This window comes from Carassius auratus, unplaced genomic scaffold (genome assembly GCF_003368295.1).
Source record: "Carassius auratus strain Wakin unplaced genomic scaffold, ASM336829v1 scaf_tig00026453, whole genome shotgun sequence".
NCBI classification, from domain to species: Eukaryota; Metazoa; Chordata; class Actinopteri; order Cypriniformes; family Cyprinidae; genus Carassius; species Carassius auratus.
The window spans coordinates 77,389-90,303 of record NW_020525518.1 but is presented as its reverse complement, the minus strand read 5'-3'; the positions used below and the strand labels follow the sequence as shown (position 1 = coordinate 90,303).

At 33.6% G+C, this 12,915-nt stretch overlaps 1 pseudogene; it reads right to left on the bottom strand.

Annotated features, from left to right (window-relative positions):
• Positions 1-3: 3 nt before the first annotated feature.
• LOC113078706 (sodium/calcium exchanger 2-like) lies at positions 4-10,583 on the bottom strand (annotated as a pseudogene).
• Between the last annotated feature and the right edge of the window lie 2,332 nt (positions 10,584-12,915).

The following is a 12,915-nucleotide window of genomic DNA, read 5'->3' as shown; positions in this document are numbered from 1 at the left end:
GCGCTTGGACATGTATTTGTAGAAAAGGAGGCGCCGGTCAGCGATCCAGGCCAGAATCACACAAAACAGGGAAATAGCAGAGAGTGACCAGAGCCTCCCATACCTACAACACACACATGTCAATCCAGCAAACACTAAGTAAACAAATTAGTGCTTAAAAAACAATATGAAACCACAGCATGCCAAAAAAATTATAATAATGATAAAACAACAACAACAACAACAACCCGAGCAAAAAGGACTTGCTACATGAAACTTTAACAGACAGAGACAAACAGCATACTACCAGCTTGCTTCACCATGATTCAGATGACTCAGTATGGTCTTGTTGTCTGATGTACCAGTAGATAAACAACATTTATACTCATGCTATGTGACTTGGTAAAATAGAAACTGTTTGTCACACACATATTGTACTTGTAAATATGAGCAAATTTCCCAACATTTCCCAATTTCAAGTTTAAAAAATAAATAAAAATTAAGCAGGTTAATATGTTTTTGGCACTGTTTTTCATTATTTTCATTACATTTATGCATGTTTCACTGCCAAATTCTCATAAACATAATGTGTCCAGGCAGTTATTTTTGGTTTCCGGTAATTTTCAGTGTTCTCAGTGGTGATTCTCATTAGGGTATATCATTATTTTTCACATTTTAGTAATGAGAAAGATATTTTTTTAGCCATTCACTGATGAGATTTGGGATTATCTTAATTCTAAACAGGGTTCATTTTATTTCTCTCTCTCTCTCTCTCTCTCACACACACACACACACACACACACACACAAACACACTCATTTGTTTTTGTGTAAAGTGTGTTCATCCCATAGGTGTAATGGTTTTTATAATGTAGAAACTGTATATTCTATGGCCCTTCACCAACCCTACACCTAAACCTAACCCTCAAAGGAAACTTTGTGCATTTTTACTTTTCTCCAAAAAACTCATTCTGTATGATTTATAAGTGTTTTGTAAAATGGGGACATGGGTTATGTCCTCATAAGTCACCCTCTCCTTGTAATACCTGTGTCATACCCATGTCATTATACAGAGTTGTGTCCTGATATGTCACAAAAACAAGAGCACACACACCTCCACGACTCCAGGTGAGATGATGGCCAGGATCAGGTAGAGCCAGATGTAAGCAAAGATACTCCAGAAGGCGGTGATGAAGAAGACTCTCAGATGTTTGATCTTCCTCACTTCACCGTCAGGAATCACCCACACACAGATTCCAATAATCACAAACATGTTAAAGCAGCGCTGCCCACGATGGTGCCCGGACCCAGCTCACCAGATTCAAACCCATGACCACACACCTGAAACACACACACACACACAAACACATGACAAACTCACAATGTATCTGATGCTTAACATGGAGTTTGGACCAATGAGATTTCACTATGGGCAGAGCTACAGTGCATGACACAACAAAAATTTGACTAGGAAAATTTATGAGAATTTTTTACGTGGCAATTGGAAACATAAAAGCTTTCAATTGATTATCACCAGTGTTAATTCAGTATTATATATCCTATAACGTTACATTTACATTTAGTCATTTAGCAGACACTTTTATCCAAAGTGATTTGCAAACGAGGACAATAAAAGCAATCAAATCAACAAAAGAGCAATAATGTGTACTGTAAGTGCTCAGACAATCTCAGTCTAATGCAGTACATGTTGCAAGGGGTTTTTGTCTGATGGTTTGCTTTTTATAGTTAATAAAAAGAAAACAAGTAGATAGAATAGAAAATGAATAGAGAACACTAGTGTTAGAGGGTTATTTTTTATAAATAAAAAGAAAACAAGTTGAAAAGAATAGAGAATGCTAGCATTAGAGGGTCGATTTTTCTTTAAATAAAATAAGTAGCATAGAAATGGAATAGAGTGCAAGTGTTTGAGGGTCAAGTTATTTATTAATATTTTAAATTATATTTTCAGGTTTTACTTTTACTTACGATTTAGCAATTTTGTTATGTACTTATGAATTAGTTATATTTGTTCAAACATTTATATTTTTTGAATCCAGATTGGGTATTTTTTGTAAATAACATTACTTATTTTATTACACTTAGTAACAACTCCAACATTTCCAATTCTTGTTTTTAAGAAAATTTAATTTTGAATACATTTTTAATTTGTTATTATTTATAAACTTATTTTTCATTATTTTTTATTTTTATTATTTTGATATTTTACGTTTTTCATCTATTATTTGCATTTTATTACAGCTTTTCAGGGTTCAGTAGATAAAAACACTTTTTAATAGTTTTTATTTAACAATAAGGTGATTGCATTTTATTTCCGACAAAGTTAATGTTTATTATGTGCCATCATGTTAAAGTGACAGCATACCCAAATCTATGCAAAACTTGAGTTTTGGATGTTGTAAGTCTGAGTTTGTAGTCTTTTCAAATTGAACAGAGTGCAGCATTCAGTCTATAGAAACACATCAGTGTTTAAAAGCTTGAATTAAATGAAATAGCAATCAGATCAATTAAACAACTGGCAGATTCTGTCACTTTCCATTCAACATCAGATCAGTGGATGTTGTTCACATTCAATAGCATTCAATGTTCATGCAAGATATGTCCCATTCACTGAAACATCCTTGAAAACAAAGCGAATGTCCTTGGGTAAGATAAAATAGATGCATGCAGGTGTTGGTTATCAGTGTGTGTGATATCTTTATATTGACACAAGCACAGAGCGGCGAGCCTTTGGGATCGGTCTGTGACAAACAGATATTTCACCCCGTGCCTGCTTTCCAGCTGGGCTTGCAATCAGATTTCACACTTCTGATGCCAAAAAATCACTGACTGCTCCACCTTCACTGAAGACTGCAGAATCTCAAGATGAACCATGCATTGTGATCACATTGTTTAGAAGCGTTTGCCGTACAACAATAATTGTGCTGTGTGTGTGAAACCCTTGACGGACGTCCTAACACATTCGTTCTCGTGATGCAGAGTCACAAACCACATGCAGAGACAAATGTTAGGCAATAAAGCTCAGCTTGATGTACTAAATGTTGTCCGATGCAGCGGTGCGTGTCTCCCGCTGCCAGACTTACACAGATCTGAGACTGTGGACGTGTCGATCCCATGCAGTGGACGAGGAACGAACCAGAAGAGTTCTGTCTCATTAATAAACATGATCTAGACCCTCATTAGCAGGAGCTGTGATCTGCAGGCTAGATCTTACACAGCATGAGTCATGCTAACTATCTCCATCAAGAAGGGCCCTGTTTAACCCATCAACATGGTTTAACAAACACTATTTGTTGTTCTGTTTTAACAGGCTACTGAAGTGCCCAGCTAGAAAGTAACAAGAGAAAGAGTGAAATCGCCTCTAAAATGTAGAAAATCAGGTCAATATCCAGACAAGAAAACCAAACCAGGACTGACAAACCAGCATAGACTTGTTTAAGTTTAGGGTTTTTTGTATCAGTAATGTACTAAACTAAAAAAGAAAAACAAAAAAGAAAAAAGAAAATTAGAAGAAATTAATCATTTTCACTCAAACAATTACAAAGAAACAGCTACTGTTATTAAATTATTGTTTTTTTATATTTTTAATTAGTTTAAATTTTTAATATTTTCCATTTTAATTTTTATTAATCTTTATACTTTTTTTAAAACATTTTTTTCCAATTTTAATTTTAGTCATCAAAATAAAAGTGAAACTTTAAAAACTTTTTCATTTTTCATTTTTATTTTATTTCGAGTATCAGAAACATTTTTTAATAGTTTTATAGCTCTATACAATTATCTTTGTTTTATTATTGCATTAAATATAATTCATTAAATTTATTAACTAAAAATTTAAAATGTATAAAAAAAAATACTGTGTATTTTAATTTAAATTTGTATATTTTCTGTTTTAATTAAAATTTTAAGGTTTAAAATTTTGTTGTGTGTGTGTGTGTGTGTTTATGGTATTAAGCAGTTGGAGGCAGGTAGTATAAGGACTTTGTCACTTTATAAAGTTTATTGTATTAGAAAAAAAGTGCTTCTTTGAACAAGATGAATCACTGTGCATTTTAAATTGCAAAATGTTCTCATAGCTTAAAGCCACAAAATGTATATTTTAATTACATGAGTCTATAAATTATGGATGGATCATGCTTCAATACAAACTGAATGATCAGACAAAGCGCCATTTAAATTATGAGTGGTAACCCTGCTAATGAAATAGTAAAACCTCAGGCTACACTAATGAGGGTTTATCCATCTGCTGTGAATGTAATTAGTGGTAATGCATTTAATTGTTACAAAGGCCTTCTCAACTAGCACATTTAGTGATTTTAAAGTCTCACCCACCTCAATGACCGACAGGAGGATCTCAGGGGCGGACGATCCCAGAGCCATCAGAGTCAAATTGGACACGGTTTCGTTCCAGATTCTCACGGTGGCCACTGACGTTTCTCCATTTGGCATTGTGATGGTCACCTCTTTCTCCTGAGAGATCAGAAAGGAACATATGAAGGATGCAGTCAGCTAGTTATTACTGCTAAGCAAAAGCCTGACAGGTTTTAGCAGCAAAGTCATGGACCATTCAGGATTGATTTGACAGGATTCAGAAAAGGCATTCAAATTTGAATGCAAGCTAAAAATGGAAACAATCCTGAATTTTAAATACAAGTACATATACTACTTCTATCTGAATATATAAAGGGACATTTCTGGTTTCAGCACTATGTGATCTTCAGACAGTCTTCTTTAAATACTTTAAGCATCAACTCTTTGACCATTGAAAATGCATACAATTTAAAACTATTTGCACGTAGAGTCGCATTTAGAGCTCCATATCTCTGGAACTGAGCAATATAGGGCTTTAAAAATACACATACTAAAAGAAAAGTTTGTTAATTGTTAGAATCTAAAAGAATATTGAGATACTTTTTATACTTATTGAGTTAACGGAATGCAAACTTTGGAGAAACAACATTTTTGCCACCTTTTTGTTTTGATCGAGGTAAACGACATACATTTCAAAACATCCCTTTTTAAAATAAATAAATAATAAATAAAGCTATATGCAAAGTGATCCATATTTAGAACTACTTAGGGCCTCAAAAATGTACAGTATATTCCAAAAGAAAAGTTTGTTGAGAACCAGAATGTACATTTCTTGAGTTACAGGCTTGCAGACTTTGAAAAACTTATATTTTTGGATGCAATTGTGAAACGAAGACACATTTCTTGTTTCAGCATTATTTATTCTTCAGATATTACTCTTAAAAAAAACTGTATACAAAGTGATCTGGTTTATGACCACTGAAAATGTGGACAATTTACATCTGATACCACACTGAGATCTTTATATCTCTGGATATGAACCATAAAAAAATGAAGATACCACAAGGCAAGTTTTTTAAGTTTTTTAATCATTAATACTTCCTTATAGTTATAGACATAGAATTGAAACTTTGGTGAAAAGACAGTGATTTTCCCCATTTTGGACTGTTACCACTGGCATACAAAGCAAAAAAGATTGCAAAAGTCAATATATTTCGCTAAAAGACTAAAGCAATGATAAAATAAAATAATTGTTTCCTAAAATAATTTTCTTCCACTAGTAATTTAGCTTCAAAGCTCAGGTGAAAACTGTCATTTTAACCCCCCTCTGGATGGAAATACTGGATTACTTAGTAAATATTCATCCACGGCAATACATATTTTAGCTTTTACCAGAAAAATGAAATAAAACTTACTAACCTCTAAACTTTGGGCCAGGGAAATTTCTTAAATTTGGTTGATTTGCCATTACGTTGTTCAGTTGATTGATTGCTAATGGTTTGTTGAGGCTTATCACTGCTCCTAAAGCAGTCATTTGATGCAGAAGGCTGCAATTTTATTTAAAAAAAATTCTGTGCACTATGGCAAAGTTCTTTTTGTTTTCCAGTCTACTAAAACGATGCCAAACTGTATCAAAACCCTCAGGCGCAGACACCCAGCACACTCACTCTCAACTCACAACTCAATAACGCTCCTGAAGCACCGGTTTGCTGTCAGGACTCGTAATTCTGGCATTGTTTTTTTATTGTTAAGACTTTCATTGCACCCGGAGTCAGTCAAACTGTCACGGTTCAGTTGTTTCTTTTGAGATGGAAGAGTTCAAGTGTAGTTTTTCAGCCTGGAGGCTCTAAAGTGAGTGTGGCGCAGCCTCTGATCCAGGGCTGGAAATGCTTTTCCTTTAATAACTTGCAACTCGCATATTAGAAAGAATGACTGCTGCTCACAATGATGCATCTAAAGCGGTCTGTGCATGGATAGATGAAATGACTCAAAGCAAGAAAGGACACAGAGCTCTGATGCTGGATTCTTTTATTTTCTTTATGACTCAGAGTTGCTCTGTGTGCATCGTCAGTGCTAATATGCACCAATTCTGATCTTGTTTAATAGATGCAGACAGCAAAAGTGGTAAGTTTTGGCATGCTCAAAATGTGCACATCTTAACATAATAAACAGTTCAGAGATGTTTCCAAATATTAGCTGTGTGCACAAGGCAAACGCAGCTGCTGACAGGCCATACACACTCTCTACAACACTTCTTTGTGTCCTTCCTTCGCTAACGTCTCCTGACTATTTTTGTACATCTCTGGTGCCATTTCACACTTGCATTCACCGTGACCCTGCAGAGGCATCCTTATGTTTTGACAAGGGTGCATGAGGCTTGTTTCTAAGGGACGCTCTGATTAATGAGGTAGACTCAAAGCTGTTGGCTTTGATTTTGCAAAGGACGAAAGGCTGATTTACTCATCACAGAGAGAAAGAGTCACTGGCTCCTCATTAAAGATCTATGCTGGCCAATACACTAAAAATCCTTTCCTAGTTTGGTGTTTGTAAATCTATAGTTATGCTATGTTATCACCATATCTTGAATTCAATATGTTTTTCAACTTCATTTCTTTTAGCTAGCACAGGTTTTGTTTTTCGTATAAATTATTATTTTTTTTTTAAGTCTGGTCATTTTTGATCATGTAAGTTGAATTTTTTTTTTTAAGAACACGTTTATGTTATTTTGTTTGTTTTATTAATGTTATTTTAATATCAGTTATATACTATAGCTTTTATCAATATGTTGAATGCTTTTATTTTTTTCCATTTTTTATTTTGTAGTATAATTGTTTTTGATTACAATTTTTATTAGTTTTATATTTGTTTAAAATAAAAATGTATAGTCGTATTACTTTTTAATTAAGCTTTAATTATTTTAGTACTACTTTTTAATATTTTATGTTGTGTATTTTAAACAATGATTTATACTTTATTTGTTTTTAGTTTTAGTTTGCTAGATTTTTATTTTAATACTAATACAAAAAATAGTTCAATGCATCAATGTGTCAACACTTTGAGGGTTTTTGTATATTTCCCCTGGGTTCGTGATTATCTACTAAAGATTATAAATGTGAATGTGACATTATGTATTCAATCTGATGCTCCTAAAACCCAATGTGATACAGTTTATCATGTGATAAATGATTAGCTTAATTGGTTATAAAGCACAGGCCGACGATGATGAAGCACAAATCCATTCTGATTTAAAATTATTATTACTTTATAAAGATTTATTTTTTATTTAGTTAAAAATAACAACACTGACAAACTGGAAAGCAAATGTTGACTGTGCCATGATGGTACAGAATTATTCATTTTGTTTTACTGTATTCCATTTTTGTTTATTAAAGTTTTTTTGGAGTTAAGATGCTAGCTGTGTGCATTTCCTACACCTGGCTACATTTCAAACCCCTTGTAATTCTGTTCAAAGCCAGAGATTTGGATTTTGTTATCTACTTTCTGGCTGACAAACTTAAATTACTGACAAAATAAAAGAGCTAAAGGAAAACTAGGCTCCTTTCGAAAAGCATTCTGGCTAATTTTCCTCTTTCGACAGGTTTATGGCGCATGAGTCAGCGGAGGTGATAAGAGTAGGCGATCTACCCTTGACAAGTGTTGACGAGTCAGTCGTTTTAGCAGAAAGAAAGAGAAAAAACATCAAGCACACTGCAATCATTTGCATCCTATTAAACATTCAGTTGCTGCAGAAACAGTCACGATTGTTTTTATTTTAATAACAGCAATTACTAGCTAAACTGAGCTCTGGTGAAGGTTATGCTTTTAAAGAAAGAGTTCACCCAAAACTGAAAATCCTGTCATTGTTAACTCGCCCTCGTGTCGCATCAAACCAGCATGCAGTTTCATGAATCTTCACTCCGCTTTTTTGTCATAAAAAACAGTCCAGAAGGGCTGTCAAGCTTCAAAACATAAAATAAACCATCAAATAAAAAGGCTCATGCTCTACCTATAAAGCCCAGTAAGTCATCTGAAGCCATGACTGCTTTGCATGAGGATATTATTCAATATAATTGTATACATTTTAACAAATGCACCAGTTTGAACATGCATTATGGATGAATACCAACTTAAATTGTGACAGACACTTTTATCCAAATCAACTTACTATACATTTTATTCAATATGTGCATTTTATCAGATCATGCATTCCCAAGGATTCAAACCTATGACCTTGTCATTGGCATCACCATCCCAGTTGAAGACATGAAAACAGACTACATTTATTACACTTTTACAATGTTTTTGTCCTTTCTTGATACTCATACTCACTTTTAACTGGTTAATATGCTTCATTTTGCAGGAAGATGCTATAAAATGCTAATTTTGCAAAAAACATGCCTGCATCTGGGTTTGGAAGGACATGAGAATGCATAAAAACACTATTTCTTTAACAAATGAAAAATTAAACAGTTATGTGCAAATTGTTCAAAAATGTTGTTCAGTTAATGAACCCAACAATAAAACATCCGAGATTATGTTAAATGATTTAGTACTGGTCAATTAATTCTAAAGTCAGGCATAAGAACCTGTTTACCTTGGAAAATGAAACATAAATCTTCATTTTCTGCCTCATAAACCCACCATGCTTGTAGACACAAACACCACTATCAGAAAATAAAGGTACAAAAGCTGTGACAGGGGTGCTGTCCTTTCACAAGATACTAATGAGCATCTTTAAGGTAGGGCTGAGCGATATGGACAAAAAAAAAAACTTTTTTTCCCATATCTTGCAAAATTTATATTTATCACATTACCATTAAAAGGAAAGGAAATGCTTTTTAAATGTCTTAGACCTTGAGAATGAATGCAAAAAAATGTAAAAGTTTGTTTAAACTCCACAGAGTAATTTAGGATCCCATGAAATCTATTTGAGTTTTCTCTATATTCTGTGTTTTCATTCTATTTTGTGTGGGATTCTGTGTTTTATGATTAAATAGAACTTTGTATAATACATTCCAAAAACATAAATACATTTAGAAGCCTTTGTTAAAACAGACTACTGTTTAAACAACAAAACTACAGCAAAATTTGGTAAAAGGTATACAGGTAAAGGTAATAAAAAAATAACAAAAACATCAATAACAAAAATACTAGCAAAAGCACAAATAAGTAAAACAAGTTAAGGTTCAGAACATGAAGTCAAATGTAACTAGACCTCTACTGCTGTCACTTTAAGACTCAATGCTAAAATGTATGTTCCTGTGGCTAAGAGGAAGAGCATTACGTTAGCAGCGCAAAAGCTTGTGGGATTAATTTCCATGTATCACACATACTGGTAAAAAAAAATTGTATAGCCTGAATGCATTGTCTGTTAAATGCATAAATGTAAATGCACGGATCCAATACTGTTACACATGGATTTTCATTCATATAAGACCAAACTGAATGTTTTTATGAGGATATTTGACATAATTTTGTGTGCATTTTTCCATTTAAATGCAAGAGCACCCTCAAAAGAACTCAGTTTTGCATTTGTGCACCATATGAGAGAGCTAAAGTGTTCTCTTTCGCATCTTTTTGCACTTGAATGTTTTTAAATCACATAAAAACTGCACACCAATGAATCAAAATGTGCATGTCTTATAGAATCCACAGCTCTTAGAAATTTGGAACTGCTTCTCGATACCCAATCCTAGTACTAAAATGCACCTTTTAAGGGTCTTACAGCTTTTGTACCTATTTTCCTGAAAGTTTTTGTACCTTTTTGTCTGATTCTGTGAATAAAATTAGCCAGTAAGTGCAAGACGAGACCCACCTGTGAGGTGATGACCTCTATAGATGCCATGAACCTATCAGCGATGATGGACACCCCCAGAAACATGTACATGAGAGAGACGAAATACACGATGGCCCGGACAATCTGCTCTCCCAGGCTGGGATTGATGGGCTTCCACACGGGCAGCAGGATTCCAGGATTGCATTCCACCAGTTGATTGCACTTTTTTTTCGTTGTGACGCCATCGCTGTCATCGGTCACGTTACTGTAAAGTTCTGATGGAGCTTCTGGAGCGACGGAGGGCTGGAGAGACGGTTCTTCCCACTGGGATTCAGGAGAACAGGATGGAGGCAGAGAAAGGAAGAGGATGAGAGACAGGAGGAGGATGGGAGAGGAAAACGGTGCCATGACCTCGCTCCTCAAAAGGCTTCAGAGTTCAGAGGAGGAGAAGAACTAAAGGAGGCGATGCAAGACGGAGAGGAACCAGCCCACCAGGTGACCTGGAAAGAAAAGAGTGGAGAAAAAAGAAAACCGTAAAATAAATGAATATCATCATCAGAAAAACAAATCTTATGCAGTGCTCACAATTCAACATAAATATCTCCCAGCTGCAGTGCTGTAAAGCTCGCTTTTATAGCAGAGTAAATCAAGTAGGTGATTATAAAAAAATATGTGAGATGCAGGAACAGACCTTGGTAGAATAAAAGGCTGCGTAGGCAACGCAAATGATTGCTTTCTTGAGGTGAAACATGGTTACAAGGACAACAACTTCTTGCTGATGATGATGGACGTGATGCTTTTTTAAGAGCTTAGCAACAGGACATTGAGCATTTGAGTCAAATAACAATGAAAAACGTGTAGAAATGCTGCCAGGATGGAAGATTATGTCCTCTGCAGGTCTCAGAGAGGGACATCTGTGGATGCAAGGCTTTTATTAGCTCAAATACTCAAAAACCTTTCTGTACTTGCACACAGTCAGGCAAACCAGAGGAAACTTGAATGCACAGATATTGCTCTTTCACAGCTTTACAGACTCAAAATGCGGTACTCAGTTGTATTTTATTGCAAACGTTAACTTTGTCTGAGATTGTTCTATGCAAGAAGAGAAAAAAAATGCAATTGAAACAATTGTGGATGAACATAAAAAGATTTTTAAAGAGTTTTAAAATGAATGTGGATAAGAAACAATTGATGGCTTGTTTCAGACTTTGGTATCTTGGCAAATACAAGCAGATTACTGAGATTTCATACCTGAGATTTATTTTATTTATTTATTTATTTAATTAATTTTTTCCCTAGAAGAAAATATATCAATTTGATTTCATTGAATCTTATTGTTGTCTGGGGGGATTTGATATTTGCAAGATCTCATTTGAGTATTTTCCTTCATAAGATTTTGATCTGAATGCAAGCATTTCTTATCACATTCTCCCATCTAATTGTATTATATATATATATATATATATATATATATATATATATATATATATATATATATATATATATATATATATATATATATATATATATATATATATATAAAAAGAAACATTGCCCAATATTTTTAAAATTGGCATTTAAATAAAATTAGCAATGTATAAAATCAACATATTGAAATCAAAACACATTATATTAAAATGTTTAAGTTAAATATTTATTTTTTAAGTTTATTATTAAGTTAATTTTTTATTTTTTAAGTTTATATAGCTTTTATTATTTCAGTAATTTAAGTTTTAATGTAATATATTTATTTTATCAGCTTTATTCAATTACCAAAAATTCTTAATAGTTTTAGTAAACAATAAAACAGTTCTTTTAGTGTGCAATAAAACATTTCTACCTTTTACTTTTATTAATTTTTTTATCTAATATATTTAACTTTTTTCAACTACCAAAAATGTTTTTTAATAGTTTTAGTGAACAATAAAATATTGTAAATAATAAGTTTAATTTCTAAAATTATTTCTTTTACAGCTTTATTTCAATTACTGAAGATGGTTTTAATACAATAAAACATTTTAATGCTTTGTTTAAGTTTAATTTCTAAAATTTATGTTTATTAATAAGCTTTATTTGACTTACTGAAGATTATTCAAAAAGTTATTGTTTTAGTGAATTTTTGTTAATTTTATTAAGTTTAATATCTTTATTTCAATTACCATAATTTTATTTTCATAGTTACAGCTTCAGTGAACATTGTTTAGTACTACTACGAAATTTCAGGAGAAACATTTGAGACAATTCTCCTGAGCTTTAAAAGAGCAAACTTTGAGCAATCTGACAGCAGACGTTGTTATTCTGACACATCTTAGTGCTATTTTGAGACTTATAGGGTTGTTTCTCTTTCCAGAAGCACACTCTCAGTCTAATGCTGATCTATAGCACATCAGCGAGCGAGAGAGGGCATCTCGATCTCTCTTTAAATACAATTTTACAGACACTTAAATGTTTCTAAATTCAGAGCACGCTATCCATACTCACTCGTCCTTCTTTTTCCTCCTATTGTCTCTTTCTAAATGGCCTTATTCCATCACAGAGTAGCTCTGTGTCTAAAACAAAGTTTAGCTGCTCTCTCTGCTCTCGCTCAGAATACTAAACAGACAGACAGAGCAGCTTTGTGCTCGGGATTCATGCAGTGACGGGTTGCACGGAGGTTAGTGGGTTACCCCATCATTTCCCCTCATTACCAGAGCATCTCTCTCTCCTGACGTAACTCCATTCGTATGACTGCAGGCTTGTCAACTGCAGAGAACGAATCTCCCAATATAGCAGCCTGGCAAAGACTGAGTCATATTATGAGCTGAAATAACCAAGATGCAGAAGCTGTGTTCG